Source organism: Hordeum vulgare, chromosome 1H, assembly GCF_904849725.1.
Source record: "Hordeum vulgare subsp. vulgare chromosome 1H, MorexV3_pseudomolecules_assembly, whole genome shotgun sequence".
Classification (NCBI taxonomy): domain Eukaryota; kingdom Viridiplantae; phylum Streptophyta; class Magnoliopsida; order Poales; family Poaceae; genus Hordeum; species Hordeum vulgare.
In genome coordinates this window covers 183,162,042-183,184,407 of record NC_058518.1, presented here as the reverse complement: position 1 = coordinate 183,184,407, position 22,366 = coordinate 183,162,042, and the positions used below count along the sequence as shown (strand labels likewise).

Here is a 22,366-nt window from a genome sequence, read left to right as displayed (position 1 = left end):
TCAACAGAATGGTGTCGTCAAAAGGAAGAACAGGACTCTGGTTGAGATGGCAAGAACCATGCTTGAAGAATATCAGACTCCTCATCGCTTTTGGCCTGAAGCAATCAACACTGCATGCCATATCATTAACACTGTATATCTTCACAAATTCCTCAAGAAAACCTCATATGAACTCCTCACTGATAAGGAACCCAATGCAAGTTATTTCAAAGTCTTCGGTGCAAAATGTTGAATTAGAGATCCTCACCATAGCTCAAAATTTGCACCTAAGGCACATGAGGGTTTTATGCTCGGTTATGGAAAGGACTCGCACACCTATAGAGTCTTCAACAACTATCACAACAAAGTTGTTGAGACTGTAGATGTGCGGTTCGATGAAACTAATGGCTCGCAAAGAGAGCAATTGCCTTCTGATCCAGATAAGCTATCTCCTGAGGAAGCAATAAAGTTCAAACCTACTGAAGACATTGTTCCCACGGAGGAAATTGATGAAGAAACCATCCCCATCACTAATGAAAATCAAGAAGGTGCTCCTGAGGAAATTGCTCCAGAACCAATTCCTCAGCCCAGAGGAAATCCTCAAACAACTCATCCGAGGATTGCAAATGAAGTGGAACTTGACAAAATCCTCAATGACATCAACGCGCCAGGTCCTCTCACTCGCTCAAAAGCTTCACACTTAGTTAACTTATGTGGGCATTTCTCCTTTGTATCTATCACAGAACCCTCAAAAGTTGCTGAGGCTTTCCTGGAACCGGAGTGGATCCAAGCTATGCAAGACGAACTTCTTCAATTCAAGCCGAATTACGTATGGGAGCTCGTCAAGCGACCAGATCCTCGCAAGGACAATATCATCGGAACCAAGTGGATTTTCCGAAACAAGCAAGATGAGGATGGTCAAGTGGTGAGGAATAAGGCACAACTTGTATCCCAAGGCTACACCCAGGTTGAAGGAATAAATTTCGATGAAACTTTTGCACCTATTGCTAGACTTGAAGCTATTCGAATACTACTTGCTTATGCTAATCATCATAACATCATCTTATATCAAATGGATGTGAAAAGTGCATTCCTCAATGGTACGCTTGAGGAAGAAGTATATGTTGCTCAGCCCCCAGGTTTTGAGGATCCAAAGAATCCAGACAAAGTCTTCAGACTCAAAAAGGCGCTCTATGGTCTCAAGCAAGCCCCTCGGGCTTGGTATGATACATTGAAGGAATTCCTCATGAAGAAAGGCTTCAAACCTGGTTCACTCGATCCAACTCTTTTCACTATATCCTATGATAATGAGCTATTTGTGTGCCAGATATATGTCGATGATATTATATTTGGCTGTACTGACAAACGATATAGTGATGAATTTCCTTACATGATGAGTGAAGAATATCAGATGTCTATGATGGGGGAGCTGAAATTCTTCTTAGGTCTTCAAATTCGTCAACAACACAATGGAATCTTCATATCTCAGGAGAAATACCTCAAGGGTGTTCTGAGGAAATTAGACATGCATGAATGCAAAGGTGCCAAGACTCCAATGCCTACCAACGGCCACCTGTGCACTGACGAAAATGGTAAAGAATTCGATCAGCAGGTATATCGCTCTATGATTGGCTCTTTATTGTATTTATGTGCATCTAGGCCAGATATAATGCTTAGTGTTTGCATGTGTGCACGTTTTCAAGCAAAACCGAAGGAATCACACCATAAGGCTGTGAAACATATTCTTCGATACTTAGCTCACACACCAACACTAGGATTATGGTACCCCAAGGGCTCGAATCTTCATCTGGTAGGATATTCTGATTCTAACTATGCTGGTGACCGTGTGGATCGCAAGTCAACCTCTGGCACATGCCATTTCCTCAGAAGATCACTAGTCTGCTGGTCCTCAAAGAAGCAGAACTGCGTATCACTCTCCAGTGCAGAAGCTGAGTACATTGCAGCTGGTTCATGCTGTGCTCAATTGCTGTGGATGAAGCAAACCCTCAAGGACTATGGTATCAACATGAAGAATGTGCCTCTCTACTGCGACAATGAGAGTGCAATCAAGATTGCATACAACCCAGTACATCACTCGAAGACCAAGCACATCTAGATTCGTCATCATTTTTTTCGGGACCATGTCCTCAAGGGCAATATCCTCATCGACCATGTGAAGACTAATGATCAGTTGGCAGATATCTTCACTAAGCCCTTGGATGAGAGAAGGTTTTGCAAGTTACGGTGTGAGCTAAATATCTTAGAATCTTCAAATGTTTTGTAAAAACATGCACACATCCTAACACTTATGCAAAATTGATGACTTAGATGTGCAACACAAGATGAATCGATTTTCTTCAACTAATGAAGAATATCACTCTGAGTGTGAAGAAATCAACGAAGAAATTGATTCTCAGGGCCCTACGATAATTGTACGCGGCGTCTGTAATCAACATTCTTAAGAAATTGATTCCCAGGGCCCTACGATAATTGTACGCGGCGTCTGTGATCAACATTCTTATATGGTGGGTCACGCCACCGCCCAACGTGAAATTCCTCAAGTTGAATTTCTTCAAAGTCCCATTTCTTCAAAAATTTGATTTTCTTCAAATTAGTTGTTCTTCAAAATCGTTCTTCTTGAAAATTAAAATTCATCATTGTGACGATTTATCACACAATCCTCAAGTTAGTCAAATCTTCAAAAACACTTGATGACTTTCGTTTACCTAGATAGACTGTGATTTCAAGTCCTCAACAACATTCACTTATAGCTATTTCTTCAAGTTGATATTTCATCTAAGTGAATGTGATCGGACCCCACTTTCCCTCTATGCTATTCTCATCCAGTCTATTCAATTCTTCATATGCGTTCTACTTGAAACTTTGTTCGAAATCCTCACTGCGTCCTTGTCAGCTGATGATTTTGTAACAAAATCCTCAAATCTTCAAAAAGAAAATTAAATGAACAGTAACTGAACCCCACTTTCCTCATTCGGATAACCACGATCTCCATGATCTCCACCGCTTTGCTCGTAAGTTACACGTGTCCTGCGGAGACGTAGAGGCAGGGGCTATTTGGTCCGATTTCCTTGCGCCAACAGTAACTGCCTGGCTATAAATATGTCCCCATCCCCCTCGGTAAACACTTCTTCGCTCCATCGCTCTCCTGCTACAGGAAAGCTCGAAAACCTAGCGCCACCGCGGGAAGTCTCGACGCCGGTGAAGAAAAGCTTCACTGCCTCGACTTTTCCGTCGTCGAAACCACGCCGGAGTCGGACCATCCTCGTCCGCCGCCGCCGTAAACGTCCTCTGCTGCCGGGTTAGGGCGCATTGGACAAGCACCGAAAGAGCTTCTCGTGCTACTCTTCTCTGTTCTTCGTGCGCACCATCTAGGGTAAATAAAAACCCTATTTTTACATCAAGTTTGATTTACTATTTTACTTCTGAGATGTGAAATCTGTTTTTCCTCAACAATCCATCCGTTTCTTTTCCTCAAGCACTGCCTATCACCACACTATTGATGAACTTCACTAAGCATCCAATATTTTCATGAGATTTCTCAGTTGTGCGAATTTTCGGATCTGTACAACTCTGGAACCCAAAAACAGCATGCTTAGGCAAATTCCTCAACCACTGGTCAAATTCCTCAACTGTCAAATTTTTTCATTTTTCTTCAAATCTGAGAACGCATATGACCTCTCCAAATTCCTCGCAACTATACTCTATTCACAGGTACACACATGTCAGCTGAGGAATCTCTCGGTTCTCATCAAATTAACTCATTTGCAGCGTTTCTTGAAGAAAATCTTCAAGTCTCATCAGAGTCCTCAAGAGTTCAATCTCTTCAGCAAAATCCTGAGCTGAAGAAAATGGAGGATGACAGGAAGCAAAAGGGAGGCAAGAAACTTGAGCAGAATACAGCCGCAGATATCCCTAAGGATATATACCTGGATTACTCCACTCCTGATGAAAATGAAACTATGCCCAAGAGAAAGATTCGGCTTCAGAAGATAGAACGCCGATGGGCTAAGGAGTGGAAGGAGTACAGATTTGTCACTCCCAAATATGCTAAGAAATTCGCTCAGAAGCCTCCTAGCAAACGGGCTCCACTTGAGGATTATCAAGAAGCACTTGATGACTATCCTGATGAAAAGGAAAAGCACTTGGCAAAGCTCAAGAAGCAGGCAGAGGCTGCTGTGAGGAAGTTCAAAGAATCATCTGCTGCTGCATCAACTGCAGCTACTTCCTCTACTATTGAGACCTCTGGTACGGCCATTCCTGAACAAAAGTCTGTGCTACCAGAACCAAAGGCTTCAAAGCCTCAAGAGAAACCAGCTCCAGCATCAGCTCCAAAACCATCAACGCCCAAACCCTCAGCACCAAAACCCTCAACACCAAAATCCTCACCACCACCACATGCTTCAAAACGTGAAAAGAAGCCGGTAGTGAAGCCACTGCCAGCTACCTCCAGCTCCTCACTCCCAGCTGCAACAAGCTCGGAGACAAAGTCTTCACCAACTCCTCTAAAGACTAAGGTGACTGCTGGGAGAGGAACAAGACCCAGCCCAAGAAAAATCATCATTGTCCCTTCTACATCAGAGGGTAGTGATGAATTTGATGATGAAACTCTGCAAGCAATGATCAGAAACAAGCAAGAGAGGGTAGCTCAAGCTTCTGGTAGCTCCATTCCTGTGGCCATGGACCCAAAAGTCCTCCTCGACTACATCAATATCTGGTATGAGGACCCCAGTACTCCACTTGATGATTTGAAACTTCCCCGTGAGATCAGCCACATGGTGGCTACATTCATCAAAGAGGCCAAGTGGAAGGAGCAGCACGCTAAACAGGCCAAGGTGGCTAAGCTCAAGAAGGAGAAATTCCTCAAGCAGAATCTCCTCAACCTGACGCCTGATGACCTTGTGTCAACACAGGCAGAGTTGAAGACTTTGACAGATAAGTACTCCAAGCTTTCTGACCGTCAAAGTCTCAAAAGCAATTTCATCAAACATGCTACTGAAGTTGTTAACAACTACAACAAGAAAGATGCCCCTCCAGTACCAACTTCTCAGCCTCTGATTGAAAAACCAGCTGATGAAACTGCTCAAGCTGAGGAAATCCCTCAAGGAAGCCATGTGGATGAACCGGCAATTGAGGAAATCACCACTGAAAATCCAGCTGATGAATCTGCTACAGCTGGTGAGACAGACCCTGCGCCAGCTGCTTCTTCAAAGCCAGCTGATGAATCTGTTCCAGCAGCTGCTTCAAAGCCAGCTGATGACTCTGCTCCAGCTGGTTCCTCAAAGCCAGCTGATGAATCTGCTGAGAAAACACCTTCACCAAAAGCTTCAAAGGTGAAGAAGATGACTCTGTCTGCATCAGACGTGAAAAAGACAAGGGCTGCTGAAAAGGAAGCCAAGAAGAGAAAAGCCTCTTCAGCAGAAGACCACACTGAGGCCAAGCGCCTCAAAGCACTTGAAGAAATTGCTCCACTGGATCCTGTGCCACTTAACAGCGCTCCATCTTATGAAATGGTTACCTTCACAAGTGAAGACCAGGAGCAAGGGCCTGATGAGGAAATGAAGGATGTTGCATCTGAGGAACATACTGACGAAAAATTCGCATTGACGACAGTCCTCAGCCTTCCATTCCTCATGTAGAAACTCCACAAGGATCAGCTGCACTAGCAGATGCATCTGGCTCCATCACCAAGCAAGCTGAGGAAGAACAAAATGAAAATACCCAAGCTGATGAAAGTCAGAGTCCTGAGGAAAATCCTCAACCTAAGGATCAGGCTGACCCAACTCCTCCTGAGAAAGATCCTCAAACAGAGGCTCAGGATGAACCCATTCCTCCTCCGGAGAAAAACCCTCAATAGGATGCTCCAGTTGACGACATTCCTCAGCCTGAAGCTCAGCCAGATCCCATTCCTCAGCCTGAAGCGCAACAAGAGCATGCTCCTCAGCCTGAAGCTCAAGCTGATGAAATTCCTCACCCTGAGGACCATGCTGAGGAAAATGCACCGGACCTAGACAATGCCTTCGTCGTCCTCAACCCAGAGTTTGCAATTGTTGTCTCCCCTTAGGTCCAACAGCCAAACCTTCAGCCCATGCAGCGTCAGCAGTTCCCAAAGCGACCAAAGTTTCAAAAGGAGTCCTTCTTTGAAGAACGCATGTTTTTCATCGGAGAAAATCCCTATGACAAGCCTCAAATCAAGCATCTGAAGTTTTGGACGAGGACACAGCTCAATTACTATGCCTCTGTGTTGTGTGGAAGAAACAAGATTTTCCAGCACAGGCATGTTCCTCATGTTGAGCTTTAAGAAATACCATGCCTGGCTCCAGTCCTCAACGTCCTTCATGAAGCTGGACTCCTCCCAATGTGCTCAGATATCTGTGACTGGAACAGTGAGCTTATTCTTCAATTTTATGCCACTCTTCACATATCTGGAGATCCTACAGAGATCAACACCTGGGTGTTTGACTGGATGACGCAAACAACACACCACAAGGCTCCTGCCATTGAGCTCCTGCGTGCACTGCCAATGTCAATTCCCTCAGAGCAAGCCGTGAAGCTTTATGATGAGCGTGAGCTGCCCAACAAGATGATGGAAGTCCTCATGAAGCCTTTGGCTAAAGGAAAATCACCAAGAACGACTTTCCTCATCCATGAGTTCAAATATGAACCAAGGACAGTTTACAGAATTCTCTGGAGTGTTCTTGCACCGATCAAGGGCCATGATGATGAAGAAGATGTGGTAGGCATCATGAAGAATATCCTCTTCAACATCATCCATGGTATTCCTATCAACATCCATGATTTATTCTTGAGGACATTGGCCGACAATGCAATGTGTCCTTTTGACCACAAGATATATGCTCCATGGATCATGAGATTCATTAGAACAAGGTCGGGCATCAACTTTCACGCTGATTTCAACAACCATGTTGGTTATATGCCTCCTATCAGGGTCAACAAGAAGACTTTCGAGCCTGTTGAAGGAAAAGGAAAGTCTGTCATTGATGAAGGCCGTAGGCCCCTTGATGGCCAATTCAGAGAGCCCGAAGCATATTCTTCATGGGATGATACTGAGACTCATCCTCCAAGCCCTGTTGCTCCTCTGTGCTGAATACCAGAGAGCTTCTTCTCAGTCTTCACCAGAAGGTGGATCGGAATCACAAGTGGGTCAAACGCCAGTTCGGCGCCATTGTGAAAACCCTCAATGAAACGCAGAATGCTGTGAAGCTTAACCATCATTATCTTCATGAGGTTTTTGATCGCACCTGGGCCACACTTGCTCATCTGAAGACTCCGGCAGAACTTGAAGAATTGGAGTTTGTGCGAGACTTTGACTGGTCGTGGCCACCAAAGAAGAAATTCAGGCCAATTCTAGTTCCAGACCTTGAGGATAACTCTTTTTCTTCATTCCACACTTCTGAATCTGATGAAGAATAACAAGACACTGCCACCGGTCCAAGGAAGAAGACTGCTCCCAAGAATCCTCACGCGTCTTCATCAACTGCCAAGGAGTGAAAGTCTTCACGGGCGTTAGTCCTCAGTTTGTCCCTTTTTGTCACTTCATGACAAAGGGGGAGAAACTTGAGAGTTAGTCTTCACGCGGGATATTTTGGGGCTTATGAACTATATTTAAGTTACAAACTCTTGGCTCTTCTAAAGTGTTTATGTAATGAGTTGTAACTTAAGCCCGATGGTACTCTGACGTTTTTGAACGTTTTTCTTCGCATGCTTATTCCTCAAAATTTTAATGCACGCATGCTGGAATTCGTCTGATACCATTTGTCATCATGCATCTTCAATTTCTTAATACTATATGTCATATGTATGCATGATTTACAAGACTCAGGGGGAGATCTCCATGATATAAATCGTGAATGTGCATTTGCTGTGAAAAGAAAAATCCTCAAGATATGCACATCTTCACAAGGAGTCTCTCTGAATCTTGATTTCAAATTCCTCAAAAGAGTATTTACACTTGATATTTTTATCCCTGTTGAAGACTTAACGTAATTGTCATCAACCACCAAAAAGGGGGAGATTGTAAGTGCATCTAGTGCCCCTTAGTGATTTTGGTGGTTTGAAGACTTATAGGTTAAGTATCTAATGTGTTCACGAGTGTACACATGATCTATAAGTCGCTGAGAAGTTTGAAATATTCGATGAATATCGACCCCTAAAAATGTATATCTTCGGTTGAAGAAATTGGTCTGAAGCTGAAGATTTGAATCGCGAAGAATTTGCGATGAAATTAATATTCCTCATGAAGATATTGAAATTGAGGAATTGAGTGTGTCCTGAAGAAAATCATTCTGAAGACTTTGAAGCATGAAGATTTACTCTTTCTGTTTTGTTTTCTTCACACATGACTAATAGGAACACCGTACTGTTAAAGGGGTCGAGGTAACACATTGGAATGAATTTCCTCATGATGCTCAACCCAAGCCTAATCCTACCAAAAGCCTCAAGTGAGGAAGATGAGTGACATGAGGACTCTCACAGTTGAGGGTCCCGACCGTTTCGATAGCGACGCCACATCATTGGTCTTATCCACACCAACAGTCATATTATTTAAGGGCATTAGTGTCAAATCATGTCGGGATGCTCCGAGACTATAAATAGCCGCCACCCACAACCATTAGCTGGTTGGCTGCTCCGTTAGAAACTGACACTTGTCATAAGAGCAACCCAAATTCCTCACAGTCTTCGAGAGTAATTCATCAGTGAGGAAATACCCCAAACACCAAACCACAAACCGAGAACCAAGTGATTGAGCATCACTGAAGAAGTTGTTCCTGTGTGGGACTGAAGCATTTTACCTTTGAGGACTGTGCATCCTCCAGACGGTTAGGCGTCATGGTCTAGAGCAATCTAGCAGTCAATTGTGGATCGCCGGGTGACCAAGTTTGTGAGGGTTTGGAAGTCTTCCCTAAAGACTTGCCATGAGTGTTGGGCGAGGACTGTGTGTTCTTAGCTCAAGGAGAATACGGTAGGGACTGTGTCTATCGGGACTGTGTGTCTTTTGGTTTCAATACCAAGCGCTCCAAACCAGATGTACAACTGTCACAACAGTTGGAACTGGGTCATGAACTACTGGCTTCGGTGTGAAACGAGTTCTAATTCCTCAACTCTTTATATTCCTCAGATTATTTGTTGATGATATTCACTGTCACTGTTTGAAGAATTTACTGAAGACTTTCTCTGAAATTCCTCAACCCCAAATTCCTCACGCAAGTTAATCCTCATCTGTTTTCTGCGTGCCTGCTTACTATGCAATCTGTTTTCACATTCCTCATACTGAAAAACTGCTGTAGTGAAACTTTGCACTCCTGATCCTTTACTGTTTCCGCTGTAAGTTAGTCATCAGTGAGGAATTTCCTCAAAAGGAATTTCCACAGTGAGGAAATTCTAAAAATCTCCTATTCACCCCCCCTCTAGTCGATATAACGCACTTTCAATTGGTATCAGAGCAAGGTACTCCCTTGTTCTGTGTGATTTTGGTTTAACCACCTGGAGTTTTAGTTATATCGACTACAGGCATGATTAAGGTTACTGCAGTATTGGATCAACATCAAGAGGGTAGACTTTTTAGTAGATCTCATCATCCTAAAGTCGCAAGGCTTGGACGAGATCCTTAGCATGGATTTGCTAATCAAGCACCAAGGCTTGTTGGACTATGCCAAGAGGATTTTTATGATAACCAATACCCAAGGACTCGGGATCAAGTACGTTCCCGACCCTACCTCCAATTAAGCCCCTCGGGTTAATTGCCTTTGGGGAGGTGAGATGGATCAAGTGCCATTGGTATGTGAATGCCCAGATGTCTTTCCTAACTAGCTTCCCAGAATGCCACCTCACCGTGACATTGAGTTCATTTTTGAGCTAATGCGCGGAGATGGACCCATCTATAAGAAGCCCTAGAATGGGATCCGAAGAGTTGGCTGAACTGAAGAAGCAACTGGTTGAGCAGCTCAGAAAAGGATCCATTCGTCCTAGTGCCTCTCGTTGGAAATCACCTGTTCTATTTGTGTCTAAGAAGGATGGAACAATCAGTATCTATGTTGATTACCGTTCTCTCAATGAAGTCACAATAACAAAAAAGTATGTGCTCCCCAAGATTGAGGACCTGTTCGATCAACTGAATGGTGCCAAGGTGTTCTCCATAATCGATCTCAGGTCTGGGTATTGCTAGTTGAAGATCAAACAATAGGATATCCCGAAGGCGACGTTTGTGACCAGATATGGCTTATATGATAACACGGTCATGTCATTTTGGTTAACCAATTCCCCAGCCTACTTCATGTACCTCAGGAACAAAGTCTTTATGGAGTATCGAGACAAGTTTGTCGTTGTCTTCATCGATGCCATACTCGCCTTCTTCAATTCTTAAGAAGAACATGAGCAACACTTGAGGATGGTGCTGGAAAAGCTTTGAGAGCACTAGCTTTATGCCAAGTTCAACAAGTGTGAATTCTGGCTGCATGAAGTTGGGGTTTTGGGCCATGTGTTGACAGCAGATGGATTATCTGTTTACCCTGCCAAGATTGAAGCCGTGACCAATTAGCAATCACCAACCAACGTGAAGGAATTGAGGAGCTTCATCAGACTCGCGGGATACTACCACAAGTTTGTGGAAGGATTCTCAAGCATCGCCCGACCTATGACTGAACTCTTGCATAAGGACAAGAAGTTCAAATGGACACCAAAGTGCGAAGAAAGTTTCCAGGACCTCAAGAAGAGGTTGACAACAGCTCGAGTTCTGTCCACCCCTGATATTCACAAGGAGTTTGTAATAAATTGTGATGCATCAAGTACCGGGCTTGGTGGTGTCCTCATTCAAGAAGGCGGAGTCGTGACATATCTGTCCACACAGCTACACTCTCATGAAGAGAACTATGCCACTCACAATCTTGAGCTGGCAGCAGTAGTTCATGCTTTGAAGACATGGCAACATTTCCTTTTGGGGAAGCGATGTGAGATATACACATACCACAAGAGTTTGAATTATATTTTCACTCAGAAGGAACTGAACATGAGGCAATGAAGATGGTTGGAGTTGATCAAAGATTACGACCTTAGTGTTCGATACCACCCCGAGAAGGCCAATGTGGTAGGAGAAGCCTTGAACAGAAAGACTTGTTCCTTGAATGATATGATCAAAGAAAGGCTAACGGCCTTGTATGAGGAACTTGAGATCTTCGAGCTGGAGTTAGTCGCACCAGGATTTATGGCCAATCTCGAAGCAAAGCCTACATTGATAGACGAAATCAAGGAAGCTGAGAAGGGACATAAGAGCACCGAAGGTATGAAGAAGAAGATCAAGGATTGCAAGGCCCCAAGATTCTTAGTGGATGAGCAAGGAGTTGTATTTTTTGGGGACCGTACTTGCGTACCCAACAACGCTGAGCTCAAGAACCTGATCTTGCAAGCTGCAAATGAGAATCCATATTCCATCCACCCTGGAGGAACCAACATGTACCAAGACCTCAAGGCCAGATTCTGGTGGCATGGCATGAAGAGAGAGAGATAGCCTCTTATGTCGCAAAATGTGTTGTGTGCTAGAGGGTCAAGGCTGAGCATCAGTGATCCGCTGGACGGCTACAATATCTCCAAGTGCTTGAATGGAAATGGGACAAAGTCAAGATGGACTTCATCATCATTCTGCCCAGATCGAGCAAGTGACATGACTCCATTTGGGTCATTGTCGATCACGTAACCAAGGTGGCCCACTTCATTCCCGCCAAGACGACCTACCCTTGGAACCAGTTGGCAAGTTTTTGCATCAACTGGATTGTAAGCCTCAATGGAGTCCCTAAGGAGATTGTGTCAGATCGAGGAACTCAGTTCACCTCGAGGTTCTGGAACAAGTTCCAAGAGGCCTTGGGAACCAAGCTATCCTTCAACACCGCTTTTCATCCTCAAACAGGCGGACACACAGAATGAGTAAACCATATACTCGAGGACATGCTCCGTGTGTGTGTCTTGGCATGTGGAGCCAAGTGGGAAGACAAATTTCCCTTTGTCGAGTTCTCCTACAACAACAGCTATTAGTCCAATCTCCAGATGGCACCATTTGAGGTGTTGTATGGTCGCAAGCGCCCCACTCCCCTCCACTGGTCAGAAACCGTAGGAGGGCTGGTCTTCGGACCAGATGTCCTCCTTCAAGCAGAAGAGCAAGTTCAACCCGTGAGGGAACGTTTGGAGGATGCCAAATCAAGACAGAAGAGCTACGCTGACTCACATCACCGAGACATGAGTTTCTATTGGGGACTATGTTATCTTCGAGTCACGCCTCTCAAGGGGACAAAAAGCTTCCACGTCAAGGGAAATCTTGTGCCAAGATATATCGGCCCCTTCAAGATCACCGACAGGCGAGGAGAAGTTGCCTACCAGCTGGAGCTACCATCCAAACTTTCGGATGTGCACAACATTTTCCACATGTCGCAACTCCGAAAGTGAATCCAATTTCCCAATCACCCTGAGCTCTACAAGGATATCGATCTTCAGCCAGACCTCTCTCATCGTGGGTGACCAATCCACATCCTGGATGAAGCCGACCATTGCACCAAAAGCCGCACCATCAACTACTTCAAGTTCCAGTGGAGCAACCACCGTGAAACAGAAGCAACATGGGAGCGCGAAGACTACCTCAGATCCGAGTTTCCTTCTCTTTTTAGCGCCTCGCCTAGGAATCTCCGGGACGAGATTCTTGTAAGGGGGATAGGTCTGTCACACCCTGTGGTTGTACCACTTTTGCCACATGCTGTTTTTGTAAAAACTGGAACCAATTAAAACTTTTTGCATGTTTGCGATGATTGATTTTGTTGCAACTTGTGTGTGTGACTAATTGAGTGATTATAGTTGTTCTCCTTTCTAAAACCCACCTCCTTGACCCCAAGCCCTTTCCCAATGTTAATGCCATGTGTATAGAATGAGGAAACCATTTTTATAAATTATTATTTTAACAAAACACATTTAATCATTTTAAGTTCTCCAAAACCCCTGATTTGGGATTTGCACCACAAGTCCCCAATTTAGGAGGGATGTTTTACCACAAAGTAGTTATTTTCAAAGTTATTTTCCTATTTTATTTAAAAACCTTTTTGTTAGGCCTGAAATGCTGTTTCATAGGGAAAATTATTTTCTTGCTTCAAAAATATTTGAGAAAAGTTAGGGAAACTCAGTGGACATATATTTTCCATACATAGGAATTTCAACACATAGTCATGTTCAAAATATTGGACAAAACCCCTCAAAACCGATACTGCCTATTTCAAGCTTTTGAAATATTCCCATACGAAATATTCTGAATAAATTCCACGAAAATTCTAGCAAGGCACACATGATAAATGTGGTGATCCTGCAAAGTTTCATCTCAATCCAAGTTGATTTGATCCACCTAATAACCCCAAAACCCTTTCTGTCCACAACCAAACTTGACCAGCTTTACATTCCCAAGTTAATCAAATTTATCCCAAACTTTAGAGGAGTGCCAGCCCCCAAATAAGGATGTCACACCAACTTTAGCATTTGTGGGAGTTGATTTAATCACCTTGGTGAACAGAAATCTAATTCTTCCCATTTCTAGGGTTTTTCATGTTTACATTGTCAACTTTGCTTAAATGATCTCAAACTTGGCAAATCCTACTAATTTTTTCCATCATATAATACTGTTAAATCTCATTGAAAGTGGTGAGGTTTATCTTGATCAAACCAGCATCCAACACTTTGTTGTGATTGGTAAAACTACTGTTTTCACCCCTTCTACCATTCTCCTTCACTCCAAATTTTTATCACAAGCCCACAGTCTTGCCCTTGATCTACAACAGAGAGATCTAGCCTTGGCTCAACATTAGGGCTAGACAATGACCCCAATTAACCTTCTTGTTCACCCTGGCAGAGACTGTCTCACACTCCTCCTTTGACCACAACCCCTCTCCACAGCTCCAGGAAATCCAAGGGGCATCTCCACTTCCCCCAGAAACTAGAAGACAATGTAGAACACGCCAGAGCGCGCTCGCATGTCGTGGCATGCCAAAACAGCGCTCTGGAAACGCTACAGTGCGCACCCACATTATGGGAGGCCAGCCTGACCAGCTCTTGCCCACTCTAGCTGTCCCACGAGACCCCCTCGATGATAGAGACCTTGCGCCACGTCGTGCCCCACCTTTCTCCCCTTCTCCTCCCCCTACGACGTGTGCCCCCGGCCGCCCGACTCAATCAGATGGTGCCCGCCACTGGGACACGCCAGGATCCAACTCCCACTCCTCCTTGTTCCCTTTCCAACCCCACACCGCGCCCCCGAAGACCGCAGGCATATCTCCGAGTCCCCTCTCTTCCCTTGTCCATCGCCACACTCTTGCTGGTGCACCAGCCCTCCGTGGACCGTGCCCCCACTATAAAATGCCATCCCGGGCCTCCCTCTCCCTCCCTTCGACCTTCTTCTACCCTTAATCGCACACCTAAACCACCCACTCATCGACAGAGGCTCCCAAGCTCAAGATCGAACTCCGGATCAACGCATCAGGATTCCGGCAATCCTCGGGTACATGGCCGCTCCATCTCTCCTTTCTTCCCCATTAGAACCACAACAACTTCCTGCTACTTCTCCCCCTCTCCCATGTTCTTTCGCTGCAAGATTCGGCCCTGACGACCACCCTCCTGAAGCGCCTCTGCCACGGGACCTCGCCGTCGGCGAGTCGCTGCACATCAGCACCTCCCTACACTACCCATCGAACGGCGGGACGACACCGGTTCCATTTCTATCATCACCAAGACCAACCGTGCCTCGTCTCACCACCGGTGAGCTCGCCCACTCTCCTGTCGAGACGTTGAAGACAACCCCGGAGGGGTCCGTCTGTCATCCACCTTTCCCCCTCCTTCTTTTGTTGACCGCTGGGGCGGAGCTTTCAGCTTTGAACGCGTCATCCGTGCGGGCGCCTCGTCGGTTGAAGGCGTAAAATGCCTTGGCACCTTCTACGTGGCCGCGTGGCGCGGCTGATTCTCCTCTGGGTCGTGTGTGCTGACCGGTTTGGCCCAAGCGAAATAGTGGCCTTTCTTTTTATTTCTTTTCCAGAGTCTTTCAAAATATCCATAGGTTTAAATATTTGTCAAAATTCAAATATTCCTACACCACAAATATTGTAATATTTTGTTGTATTTTAGGGTGGCACTTGTGAAGTTTTACAATAGGTGCATGCACTATTTTATTTTTAAACCCTGTTTTAGGCATTTTAACATTGTGTTAAAATAGTTTCTGCAACTTTTTACAACCCAGAAATAAAACCGAATAATATTTACACAACCTACACTCATCCTAGTATTTTACAAAAATGTTGTGACATTTTTCTGAGTAAATTATTTTCTCTCTTTGTGGTTGAGTACTTAGTTTTGCCCGTGATATTGCGATGATAGATTGCGTGGCTGACAAGGGACTTGGACCAGAATACTTTGAAGACCCCGGAGGCTTTGTTGAGCAAGGCAACCAGCCCTTGACCATGTCTAAGAGACTACCTTCATGAATGTCATATTTAGCATTTTATTCCGATGCAAGGGATCATATTGGATCGGTTACTACCTTGGTGGGGTGTTTCCGATAGTAGCCCGTTGACACTTGCACTTGGTCATGACCCTACCTACCTATGAGGGATGTGCAGGTGGGGTGTATTTAGGTTGCTAGTAGTTCTACACATGGGATTGAGTACATGCATGGTGACGGTAAAGGCGGGTAATTTCAAAGGTTTTACAGAAAAAACGTCGGGTGCCACTAATGCCCGAGGGAGATGGTGTGAGCTAGGTAGCCACTTGAGAAAGGAGTGGTATACCGAGGCTAGTGATTTTGTGTGGTTTTTCGAAAATGGAATGGTTTAAGTTGGGACCGTTACTCCAACCTTACATGTACAACCACGATACCTCTTATGGGACGGGGCTTTGCTGATTACTATGGTTGATGCTAGTAAAGAGCCACATTACTAGGGGCGGAAGTGACATAGTCCTTCTCGAGATGGGGTCGTGCCAAGAAAAAGAGTGCCAAGACATCGGGCACACCGTTGCGTGCCCTCGTGGATGATACGTGTGAAGTACATTACGAGAGATTGTCGCCAACGAGTAGTCTCTTTGCTAGTACCATCATGAGAAAGGTAAAGTTCGGGTACTTGCCTTGGGTATGAAAAATACCATGAGTCGCGTCTTGACACGGAAGTTTCTCGAGTCTTGTGGGTAAAGTGTGCAATCTCTGTAGAGTGTAAAACTATTCGAATAGTCGTGTCCATGGTCAAGTACAGTTGGGTGACCGCTCTTGGGCTATGTCCATGTTTGCCAAACAGTGTGTGTGTGAGAGAAAGGGTGGTATGTGAGTAATGTGGTACCTAGGCTAAGTCGGATGACTTGGCATGATGGGTGAACGTGCGTTGTTCAGCCCTCATTTGATGTTGATAGATGTAACCTGTTAACCTGGCTATCACTTACCTTATGATGCATGTCGCACGACAAGTTGATCATGTTATTCCATCAGGGAAAAACATGCTTTCTGCAAAGATTTCCTACTAGTATTATATCATGTTTCATTATTTCCTTGTTCTATATCATGGATTCCTTGCGAGTACATTCAAAGTACTCATTGGCTTTCCACTGGTTATTTAATTGGCCAGGCATGGAAGAGCAGGAATTTGAGGAGAGTTCGTCGGTGACGGACATGCGAACTTAGACCCTTCCTAGTCAGAATGCGTGTAGGTTAAGGCCGATGGCATGGATTCATGGTTTAATTCAAAATTTCCGATGCTAGCTATGTATGGTATGTATGGCTTCGAGGCCCTATCTATGTAAGACCTAGCCTTAATGGCCCTTATCTGTATCAAACGGTATGTATGGATGTAAGACTCTTGTTATTCACCTTCTGCGTGTTCAGTAAGCATTGATCTCTAGGATCACTGTACACATGCATTTGGTTATCACGACTTACAAGTTGGGGTCCCCACAAGATGAGTATATGGAATTGGCTTACACTCCCCGTAAGCTACATCGTTATCATCTCAATACAACAATACATTCAATCATCAAATAGAAGATTAGGTTCCGACTACGGATGAAATCATACGATAAAAGGGACATCCATCCTTGCTACTCCCATGCTGCGTGCGTGGAACCCATCCTACATCAATGAAGAAGAGGAAGAAGAACTCCAAATCAAACAAGCATCGCTCTCACCTCAAAACATCGCTTTACCTGTACCTTCAACTATTGTTGTAGCAATATGTGAGCCACAGAGACTCAGCAATCTCATTTTCAAGTGTCTCAAGACTAGCAAAGCTTAATGGGTGAGGTAGGTAATAGTGGTGAGGTTTCAACAAGTACTGAGAATTTATTTGAGTGGCTAACTTACGAGTACAAAAATAAGAAGAGTGATCTACGCATAAACGAACGTGAACTAGTAATGATCAAGCAGTCATCATGAACACCTACTTATGAGTCAATCATAACCCCACTATGTTCCCCTCTTGGTTTAAATCTCACTTGAAGCGACAATCATGGTTAAGCACATAGTTGGTGTATTTAATTTAAGTTTACTTTAAGTTTTCTATGACCGGATGTTAAACAATTATCCAAGTTATTACATTACCGCTGGCATAGCTTTCCAAAAGATTTAACACTGCAAGGGTGCTCCAACTCATCCATGAGGAAATGGCCACTAGGTGTGCTGGAAAACCTCAACCTCGCGATAGCCCAAGATATCCTCGAAATCCCAATGCACGAGACATTTGAGAAAGGTAAAACAAATCCAGAAAGACTGCCCGGCAGGCCAAATCCCAATAGGAGTCGCGCGTATCTCTTTCTTAGGGCACTACGAGATGGGCAAGACATCGGGTTGGCTAAAACCCCGGGTGACCAGTGGGTGCCGGACATTGTCTAGTTTGGACCAACACTCATGAGGATCACTGGCCCGTGAGAGTTGATTAATTATCCACGATGTTATCATTGCATATGCCAATTTTAGTCGTTATTAAGCAAATAGTACCAATATTGAGCCTTGCCGGAAGAGTTTTACACCAAAACGGAAATCATGGGGTCCCCATAACAACCACAAGCATGTTATGAGCACTTGATATGGAACATAACACCGGTACACAATTAACTAGGGATGCAAAGTCTGAACAAAACACTGAGCCAAAGGCCAAACCTTCCACCTTTTACCAAGTATATATGTGTATTAAATTAAATAGCAATAATATTGTAGTATCCCAAGATCCATATTGTTATATGGAAACAACTTGCACCTGCAACTAGCAACACTATAAGAAGGGCTGAGCGAGCGGTAACATAGCCAAACAAGGGATTGCTGGGAAGGTGGATGTTAGGGGTTGATCATGGCAGTTTGGGAGGCTTGACAAATAAGTGGTGGGCAGCAAGACATAGAGGTTGAACTTGACAACTAGCATGACAATGATAGTAGTGGTATCCAAGGAAATGTTCATCTTGCCCGAAATCCTGCTTCGAAGAACAACGAAGCCATGAAGTCGACGAACCAACATAATCGAACGAATCCTCACACTCCGAATTAGTTCGGAACTCTAGCAAGGAGAAGAAAATCTGGAAAAAAACAAACAACACACGGTAAACACCACAACATATTCATGATATGATGCGCAAAAAAGTATGATGCATGTACGATTAAAATAGGCATGGCATGGCAAGATGGAACAATTAATGACTACAAATTAAGTGAAGTTCAATATTCAACGAGTTGCATATTTACGAAACTCCATGTTCGAAACATTTATTTCACTCTCATTTATTTACAAGACAAGACCAAATTTTGCTAAACATGGCACAAGGTGAAGCATAAGTAGACTACATATTTAGGCAAGTTTAAACGAGGCCGGAACAACGGATAACAATTCTAAAAAGTACCCATATGTAATTTTTGAATTTTGTTCCAAAACAAGGTCGTCGAGGAGTGACCGAAGACTTGAGGGAACGAACGAGGAAGACTGATCCTAAATAAATAGAGTTTCCGACGCTAGGAGGAATTCCCCTGAATAGCAAAGCATCACATCATTGGAAATAGCAAAGCAAGATCGGTACCTCAGGAATGAATCGGTACCTTGCTTCTGTTCTGTTCTAATCGGTACCTTTCCTTTGGAATCGGTACCTTGCTTCTGTTCTGTTCTAATCGGTACCTTTCCTTTGGAATCGGTACATGGAATTAGCGCCCCGCTTTCCGGTATGGAGCCGACGGTTCTTCGGACATGCCCTTTCGGGCGGCTTGAGTTTTCTCAAACCAACCAGTGCCTTGTGCCACTGATCGTGATATGAGTTTTTGGGTCCGGATTTCGGATAACAGGTTTTAGGAAATGGGCTTGGTATTGGCGCCTTCCGAGACCGGAATCTCGGAAGGTAAGATGTCCGGCCCCCGGAGGGAGTGCCCGGGCCCCGCAGGGAAACCCCCGGAGGGAGTGCCCGGGCCCCGCAGGGAAACCCCACGAGAGTGGGGCAACTGTTTAGAAAATATTAGTGTAATTTCATTGAATAGTAAAATAGAGTCCACCTTATGATTATACGTGTTGTACTACTTAAGTTATATATGTGGATCATTTTAATTGAAACTATGGTTTTTTTTGAGGGAGAAACTATGGTTATTTAGTTATGAGACAAACCGTTTTTCACATGACATAATGCAAATTAAATAAAAAAACAAGATTAACATTTTTATCATTCATGAAAGTGGAATATTATTAATATACACAAAATTCTAATCATTTTTTATACAGAACAATTTTAATATGATGCATGGTTAATTAGATATTAATATTTAAAACTGTAGATGTATACGCAAATATGCATTCTCTAAAAATGGAGAAAATTGCAGAAACTAGTATGTTGTTAGTGGGCTGGATTGCAACAGCTTGCAATGGCCGAGGGGTGAGAAACAAGCCCAAGTGGATGTGTGTGTGCAAAATTTAAACACAACAGGCAAAAATATTGGGGAAAGCCTATTTAGCGCCACACACGCCGGTTATAGGCAAATTTTGCTAACCGGCGCCTGCAGCGCTCCGCCATGGGCCGGCCTATTTAGGAATACTATCTGAGTTCTAATCCGTGATTTTTTTTAAATTGATGAACTTTTGTGAAACTTGATGAACTTTTTTGAAAATTGATGAACTTATTTTAAAAATCCATGCACTTAATTTAAAATTCATAAACTTTTTTCTAAATCGATGAACTGTTTTTAAATTTGATGAACTTTTTTTGAAAATCAATGAACTTTTATTGCAATCAATGATTTTTTTTTAATTCTGTGAACTTTTTGAAACTACGTAAACATATTTCAAAAATCAGTGAACTTTTTTAAAATTCTATGATTTTTCTTCAATTTTTAAAGGACCAACACATTTTATATAGGCCGGCTCGCAAGGAGGACCGTGAAGGCGCCGTACAGGACCTACCAAAATAATGAATTGAGGACCTCCTGGATGAGCATCTCGCTTGATTGCCAAGCGGGAAAGGAAGTTCTGTTATGATGGGCTTTGACTGCCCCAAGATAAGATGGCAAGTGTAGGCTCACCTTGGGCCAGGTTGGGCTGGTTGGTGGAAGGCTAGGGGCACTCCCAGCCTACACGTGCTTTCGAGTTGGGCCTCGGCTCGATCCAGGTTGGGCTGGTTGGTGGAGGGCTAGGGGCACTCCCAGCCCAGACGTGCTTTCGAGTTGGGCCTCGGCTCGATCAACGCTCGGCGTGCGAGCTGCTACTGCTCTTTAGCACAGAACAGAGTGGTGATGCAGAGATGGCGACAAGGGAGGTCCTGGCCACGTGGTCGGCGGGAACTAGCCGGAACGGGTCAGATCCCATATGGGCGCCATGGATTCAGCGAGGGACTACGTTCTCTTGTCGTCTGGTGAATCTTGGCGTTCATGGCAGCTTCCATGGTTGTGTACTTGAGAGAAAAATGGGTAGATGGGGAGAGGGAGCTCAGGGAAGAAGAGAACACGCGGGAGAGGAAAGCGAAGGGAAGGGAGAGGGAGTCAGTAGGGCGGTGCAACGCCGGTGTCAGCGAGGATGGCGGGGCTCCTGGCGCGGGCACCCATGGTAGCTTGGGCGTGCAATCCTGAGTTAGGAAGGCGCCTCCGAGCACTGTGGCTGCAGCTCCTGGTAGGGGTCACGCTGTTGCTGCTGGCGGCCATGGTTGGGAGCTCCTGGATCTGCCAATTCCTTGGAGAGAGAGAGGGATTAGGGAGAGAAGGAAAAGAGTTGCACGGGAGCAGGGAGAGGCGATGACCTGACTGGTCTCCGGCAGCTCGTCGGCTGGCCAGACGCGAAGGGGCACGGACGGCATGGTGCTTGAGGAGCTCGGGCACGAATCGTGGGAGGAGATCGAGCAGGGGCTCACTCATTGCAAAGGTGCGGCTGGTTGCGGTGAGGTGGAGTGGATCGATGGGTTGGATGGAACAGGGAAAATCACTCCTGCTCTAGTTGGTGGGTGGTTCAAGGCAAAGTGGATGCACGGGAATCCGAAGCATAGTGGCCAAACGGGCAGAATTGTACGTGGCACGGCACGGCCCGTTGAGGCACGTTTATTAAATGGGTCGTGCCGTGCTGACTCACGTGTTTGGGGTCCAGGTCCAAACACGACACGGGGTTATATGGGCCGGTCTGTCGGCACGTCAGGTCTGTTGCCCTGTTAGAATTTTAGTATTTTAGGTTGTTATTTGGGTCGATTTCGGTCTGTTCGGTTATTATTTGGGACGATTTTGACATACCGGGCTGTTTTTTGGGTTGATTTTGATGTATTGGGCTTTTCTATCTTATATATATAAATAAAAATGATAAATGGGTCATGTCGTGTCGGTTCGCGTGCCCAGCCTTCAAGCCCAGGCACGGCCTGAGGCTTGCTTCGTGTCGGGCCCGAGCCCGTGCCGAGCCAGGCCAGGCACATGGGCTGTCGGACCGGCCGGGTTACACGACCCGTTTGGACAGATCTAATCCCAAGGAAGATGTGGCTCGCGGCAGCGCCATGAGACAAGATCCCTAGAAGTTAGGGTTTCCCAACTATTTATATTAAGAGGGGCTAGAGTTATGGGTCATTTCAATCCTCCGATTCAAATTGTATGCTCGATATAAATACTTTAGGAAGTCCAATTGAGAAACCGATGATGGTTTGGGGTTTCGGGGGTTTATCCGGATCCACTGGTTTGGAGTATTTCGGGTTTATCCGGACCGCCGGGTTTGGGTCCGAGGGTAGTTTTCGGTGTACACAAAGGCTAGGCAAAGATGAGAGGGAAAACGGGCATCTCGACAACAAGTTTTGAAACCAAAAAATGTCCGATGAATAAACTCGCTATAGTGTTGCTATATGTTTAACGGTTCGGGTATCAAATGGGCTC

At 44.8% G+C, this 22,366-nt stretch overlaps 1 long non-coding RNA gene across 1 annotated transcript; it reads right to left on the bottom strand.

Moving 5' to 3' along the window:
* Nucleotides 1-18,174: 18,174 nt before the first annotated feature.
* LOC123408523 lies at nucleotides 18,175-21,778 on the bottom strand. Its single transcript, XR_006612761.1, has 2 exons — nucleotides 21,262-21,778; nucleotides 18,175-18,576 (listed from the first exon to the last, which is right to left on the bottom strand). It is a non-coding gene; the product is annotated as an uncharacterized LOC123408523 (long non-coding RNA).
* Nucleotides 21,779-22,366: the final 588 nt, after the last annotated feature.